This window comes from Aotus nancymaae, unplaced genomic scaffold, assembly GCF_030222135.1.
Source record: "Aotus nancymaae isolate 86718 unplaced genomic scaffold, 86718_ANA_hifiasm-v0.15.2.pri h1tg000028l, whole genome shotgun sequence".
Lineage (NCBI taxonomy): Eukaryota > Metazoa > Chordata > Mammalia > Primates > Aotidae > Aotus > Aotus nancymaae.
This window is the reverse complement of record NW_026988441.1, coordinates 5,628,995-5,635,150: the sequence shown is the minus strand read 5'-3', so window position 1 is coordinate 5,635,150 and position 6,156 is coordinate 5,628,995.

Below are 6,156 nucleotides of genomic sequence, written 5' to 3'. Positions count from 1 at the left end.
GGTTTCACCATGTTGGTCAGGCTGGTCTTGAACTCCCGACCTCAGGTGATCCGCCCGCCTTGGCCTCCAAAGTGCTTGGATTACAGGCGTGAGCCACCACGCCCGGCCTGTCATTGGTTGTTTTCAATGAGATTTCAGTAATCAAATCAAAAGGCTTTAGCCAGGTATAGTGGGCACACCTGTAGTCCCAGTCACTTGGGAGGCTAAAGCTAGAGGATCACTTGAGCCCTGGTGTTCAAGGCTGCAGGGAGCTGTGATTGTGCCACTGCACTTCAGCCTGGGTGACAGAATGAAATTCTGTCTCTTAAAAAAAAAAAAAAAAAAAAATCTTTTTTTTTTTTTTTCTTTTGAGAGATGGAGTCTTGCTCTGTTGCCAAGCTGGAGTGCAGTGGCACCATCTTGGCTCACTGCAACCTCCGCCTCCTGGGTTCAAGTGATTTTCCTGTCTCAGCCTCCCGAGTAGCTGGGACTACAGGTGTGCGCCACCAAGCCTGGCTAATTTTTTGTATTTTAGTAGAGATGGGGTTTCACCATGTTGGCCAGGATGGTCTCGATCTCCTGACCCCGTGATCCACCCGCCTCGGCCTCCCAAAGTGATGAGATTACAGGTGTGAACCCTGGCACCTGGCCAAAAAAAAAAAGAGCCCGTTTTAAAAGAATTTAGAAAAGCAACTAACTGCTGCCCTTGACCAATATAGCAGGAACGATGAGGGTTGTGGAACAGAACAGCTATTTCTGTCACGCTGGGAAGACGACATAAAGAAAATGATGAGCTCAGGACTTCAAACTCTCAGCTCCGGAAGGAGATGGAGATGCTGTGTATTTCCAACGACCTCACAAACCTGGGTGTATGTGTAGGAATGGATTCTGAGGGTGTTGCACCAGGGAGAATGGAATGTATTAATGTATTGATTCTGAATTTAATATGCTAGCTTGAGCAGCTGCGAATAGCTCTAGTAATAACTGACCCGAACTTGGGTTCAGCGGTGGTCTACATGCAACTAGGTTAACATCCCAGAACTTCCCAGGCAGAATGTCAAGAAAAGAAGTTAAAGTGGTGGGGCACAGTGGCTCACGCCTGTAATCCCAGCACTTTGGGAGGCCGAGGCGGGTGGATCACCTGAGGTCGGGAGTTCGAGACCAGCCTGACCGACATGGAGAAATCCCATCTCTACTAAAAATATAAAATTAGCCGGGTGTAGTGGCACATGGCTGTAATCCCAGCTCCCCAGGAGGTTGAGGCAGGAGAATCGCTTGAACCCTTGAACCCAGGAGGCAGAGGTTTTGGTGGGCAGAGATCATGTCCCATTGCACTCCAGCCTGAGCTACAAGAGTGAAACTCTGTCAAAAAAAAAAAAAAAGAAGCAGCTAAAGGATTTGGGAGGTAGCAACACTAGAATAGACTTGTTATGTACAATTAGATGTCCCTCCTCACGTATACATCCCTCAGGAGTACACAGGAACATTCTTTTCACTGAGAAATGAACTCAGGAGGAGTATAAATAAGTGAGTGGGTGGGTGGGTGGATGGATGGATGGATGGATGGATGGATGGTTGGATAGATGGATGGATGGATGGGTAGATGGATGGATGGATGGATGGATAGATGGATGGATGGACAGATGGATGGATAGATGGATGGATGGATGGATGGATGGATGGATGGATGGATAGATGGATGGATGGATGGATGGGTGGATGGATGGATGGATGGATGGATGGATGGATGGATAGATGGATGGATGGGTAGATGGATAGATGGATGGATGGATGGGTAGATGGATGGATGGATGGATGGATGGGTAGATGGATGGACGGATGGATGGATGGGTAGATGGATGGATGGATGGATGGATGGGTAGATGGGTGGATGGATGGATAGATGGATGGATGGATGGATGGATGGATAGATGGATGGATGGATGGGTAGATGGATGGATGGATGGATAGATGGATGGATGGATGGATGGATGGGTAGATGGATGGATGGATGGATAGATGGATGGATGGATGGATGGATGGGTAGATGGATGGATGGATGGGTAGATGGATAGATGGATGGATGGATGGGTAGATGGATGGATGGATGGATGGGTCAACCAATCAATAGATAGAGCGCTCTCCATTCAACAATTGAAGCACACACATTTTTTTTTTCTCAAGCACACTTGTAAAAATTGATCTATATTAAGCCAAAAGAAAGCCCCAATAAATTTCGATGAACAGGTATTATACAGATCAACATTTCTGACCACTATGCAATTAAATCTCCAGTTAATGTCAAAAAGAGGAATTTAAAATCCTCATACATCGGCTGGGCGCAGTGGCTCACGCCTGTAATCCCAGTACTTTGGGAGGCCAAGGCAGGCAGATCATGCGGTCAGGAGTTTGAGACCAGCCTGGCCAAGATGCTGAAACCCCATTTTTACTAAGGATACAAAAAATTAGCTGGGCGTGGTGGCAGGTGCCTGTAATCCCAGCTACTCAGGAGACTGAGGCAGGAGAATCATTTGAACCCGGGAGGCGGAGGTTGTAGTGAGCCAAGATTGTGCCACTGCACTTCCAGCCTGGCGACAGGGCAAGAGTCTGTCTCAAAAAAATCAAAATAAAAAAATTAAATCCTCATGTATGTGGAAATTTAAATTGTTTTAATTTTTGCTCTTTAGACAGGGTCTCACTCTGTCACCCCCACTCTATAGAAGACCCTGCCTCTACATAAACTTCAAAAAATCAGCCAGGCACGGTGGCCCGCACCTGTATTCCTACCTGCTTGGCTGAGGCGTAAGGATCACTTGAGCCCAGGAGTTCAAGGCTGCAGTGAGCTATGGTTGCACCATTGCACTCCAGCCTGGGCAACAGACCAAGACTGTCTCTTTAAAAACAACACTGGGTGCGGTGGCACGTGCCTGTAGTCCCAGCTACTCGGGAGGCTGAGGTGGGAAGATTACCTAAGGTCAGGAGCTCGAGACCAGTCTGGCCAACATGGTGAAACCCTGTCTCTAGTAAAAATGCAAAAATTTGTGGGTAACACCCCCCATGGGCACCAAGGAAGGAGAACTGTGCAGACCCCAGGCACAATTAGTGCCTGAAGTATAACTCTCTTTTTCTCTGCTTACTTATATCTAGCTTCTATGTATAATCATACTTAGTCCCATATAATCTTTCTATGTAATCATATAATGGATGTAGTCGGAGCAGTACTTACACATTCAGTGCTGATTTACAGAGTCCTTCCATATAACCATATAGTAGTTTGTAGTAGGAGGAATGCCTAGAGCAGTCACAGAGCAGAAGCAGTACATGGGAAAACAGCCAGACCAGGACAAGAACCAAAGACAAGACCCAGGCGGTGGCGTCCCTGCCTGAAAGGGCACACGCTGTATGGCAGGCTTGGAGCAAGAGCCTCTCCTCCTGATAAAGGAGTTGTAGTACCTCACATCCAGTTCCTGTGGAAAGTAGGCCTCAGGCCTGAGACCCTGGAAGTAACCGAGGGAGAAGAACCCCTCTGGTGTGACCAGTCACGGAGGCTGTACACCCTGTCAGTCTTTTCTCGCTTCTGTGCTAGCTCAAAGAATCCTCCCATAAATATCTTAAGAGCACAAGCCTGTCAGCTCCCACTGCATTGGCTTACCGTATCCTTCTATTAGAAACCCTTTGAAATCTCCAGCCCCCAGATGAGAAGCGTTGTGCATGACACCTGTTGCACACAGCCCACCTCCTTGCCTCGGTGACCTAATGGGGGTGGACCCCTTTTCTGTACACGACCCTCTACTACTGTGCATGGCACGGCCCCCTACTGCCCACAGCCCACCTCTCTGCCCAGGTGACATAATGGGGTGGCCCCCTTGCTTGTGGTTCACGTGATTATGTATGCCCTATCACTAAGCCTATAGATGACCTCACTTATGACCCTTCTCCCTGCTTGTACCTAATAAATACAGACGCTTCTGGGCATTTGGGGCCTCGCCTGTCCCCGCTCATAGGTGGCGTGGCCCCGAGTCCAGATGCTTTTCACCAGTTCTTCAGTGTCCTGTCTCTTTACTTCTCAGATCCTGCACCTCAGCACAGCATAAGGGACACCTCACGACCCTGTGGGGACAACGGCCCTACAAAAATTAGCTGAGCATGGTGGCACGTGCCTGTAATCCCAGCTCCTTGGGAGGCTGAGGCTTGAACCTGGGAGCCGGAGGTTGCAGTGAGCCAAGATGGCACCATTGCCTGGGGAACGAGAGCAAGCCTTCGTCTCAAAAAAATAAAAAATAAAAAGAATACAAATTTATTGGTTTTTTGCTTCTGCTGACCTTCCTTCCTTCCTTCCTTTCTTTCTCTTTCTTTTCTTTTTCTTTCTCTTTCTTTCTTTTCTCTCTCTCTTTCTCCCTTTTTCCCTTTCTGTCTCTTTTTCTTTTTTTGAGGCAGGCTCTTGCCATGTCACCCAGACTGGAGTGCAGTGCTACAATCACAGCTAACTATAGCCCCACCTTCCAGGCTGAAGCAATCCTCCCGCCTCAGCCATCCAAGTAGCTGGGACTACAGGCGTGCGCCACCACACTCAGCTGGATGCTTCTGTGTTTTGTAGACATGAGGTCTTGCTATGTTCCCTAGGCTGGTCGCAAACTCCTGGGCTCAAGTGATCCATCCACCTTGGCCTTCCAATGTGCTGGGATTAACAGGCGTGAGCCACCGCACCTGGCCAGGGCAGGGTTTTTAAGAGACTAATTTTTAGAGCAGTTTTAGGGTTACGGCAATACTGAGTGGAAAGTTCCACGTACTCTCCTTTCTCTGACACATGCAGCTCTTCTCCCACTATCAACGTCCTCCTCCAGAGTGGTACATTTTTGTTTTGAGACATAGTCTGGTTGTCACCCAGGCTGGAGTGCAGTGGTGCCATCTTGGCTCGCTGCCAACCTCCACCTCCCAGGTTCAAGCAATTCTCCTGCCTCAGCCTCCCCAGTAGCTGGAATTACATGCACCTGTCACCACGCGCAGCTAATTTTTTTTTTTTTTTTTTAAATAGAGATGGGGTTTCAGCATGTTGGCCAGGCTGGTCTTGAACTCCTGACCTCAGGTGATCCACCCACCTCGGCCTCCCAAAGTGCTGGGATCACAGGCGTGAGCCACCGAGACTGGCCACATTTTTGTATTTTTTTTTTTTTTAGTAGAGAAACGGTTACACCATGTTGGCCAGGTTGTTCTGAAACTCCTGGTCTCAGGTGATCTATTCGCCTTGGCATCCCAAAATGCTGGGATTACAGGCGTGAGTCACTGTGCCTGGCTCTGGCTGACACCTTGACTCCAACTTCATGGCGGGTCTGCACCAGGACCAATCAGCTGACCACTCCTGATCGGTCAGAAGTATTTTTGACTTTCAGAAGTTGAGATATGTTGTTACCTTAAGCAACTAACTTACGGGGTATTTTTAAACAAAGGGGTATTTCTAAACAACAATAGACAAAATGTTGATTAGACGACCCAAACTACACCACAGAAACTTGTGTTTGCTGAGAATTAAATAAATCACAGTTACCTGGGTGTGGTGGTTCACACCTGTAACCCTAGCACTTTGAGAGGTCAAGGTGGGCAGATTGCCTGCACTCAGGACTTTGAGACCACACTGGGCAACATGGTGAAACACTGTTTCTACTGAAAATACAAAAAATTAGCCAGGCGTTTAAAAATTATGTGTTTGGGCCGGGCGCGGTGGCTCACGCCTGTAATCCCAGCACTTTGGGAGGCCGAGGTGGGTGGATCACGAGGTCAAGAGATCGAGACCACCCTGGCCAACACGGTCAAACCCTGTCTCTACTAAAAATACAAAAAAATTAGCCAGGTGTTGTGGCACGTGCCTCTGGTCCCAGCTACTTAGGCGGCTGAGGTAGAAGAATCGCTTGGCCGGGTGCAGTGGCTCATGCCTGTAATCCCAGCACTTTGGGAGGCCAAGGCGGGTAGATCACGAGGTCGAGATCAAGACCATCCTGGTCAACAAGGTGAAACCCCGTCTCTACTAAAAAATACAAAAATTGGGCCGGGCGCGGTGGCTCACGCCTGTAATCCCAGCACTTTGGGAGGCCGAGGCGGGTGGATCACGAGGTCAAGAGATCGAGACCATCCTGGTCAACATGGTGAAACCCCGTCTCTACTAAAAAATACAAAAATTGG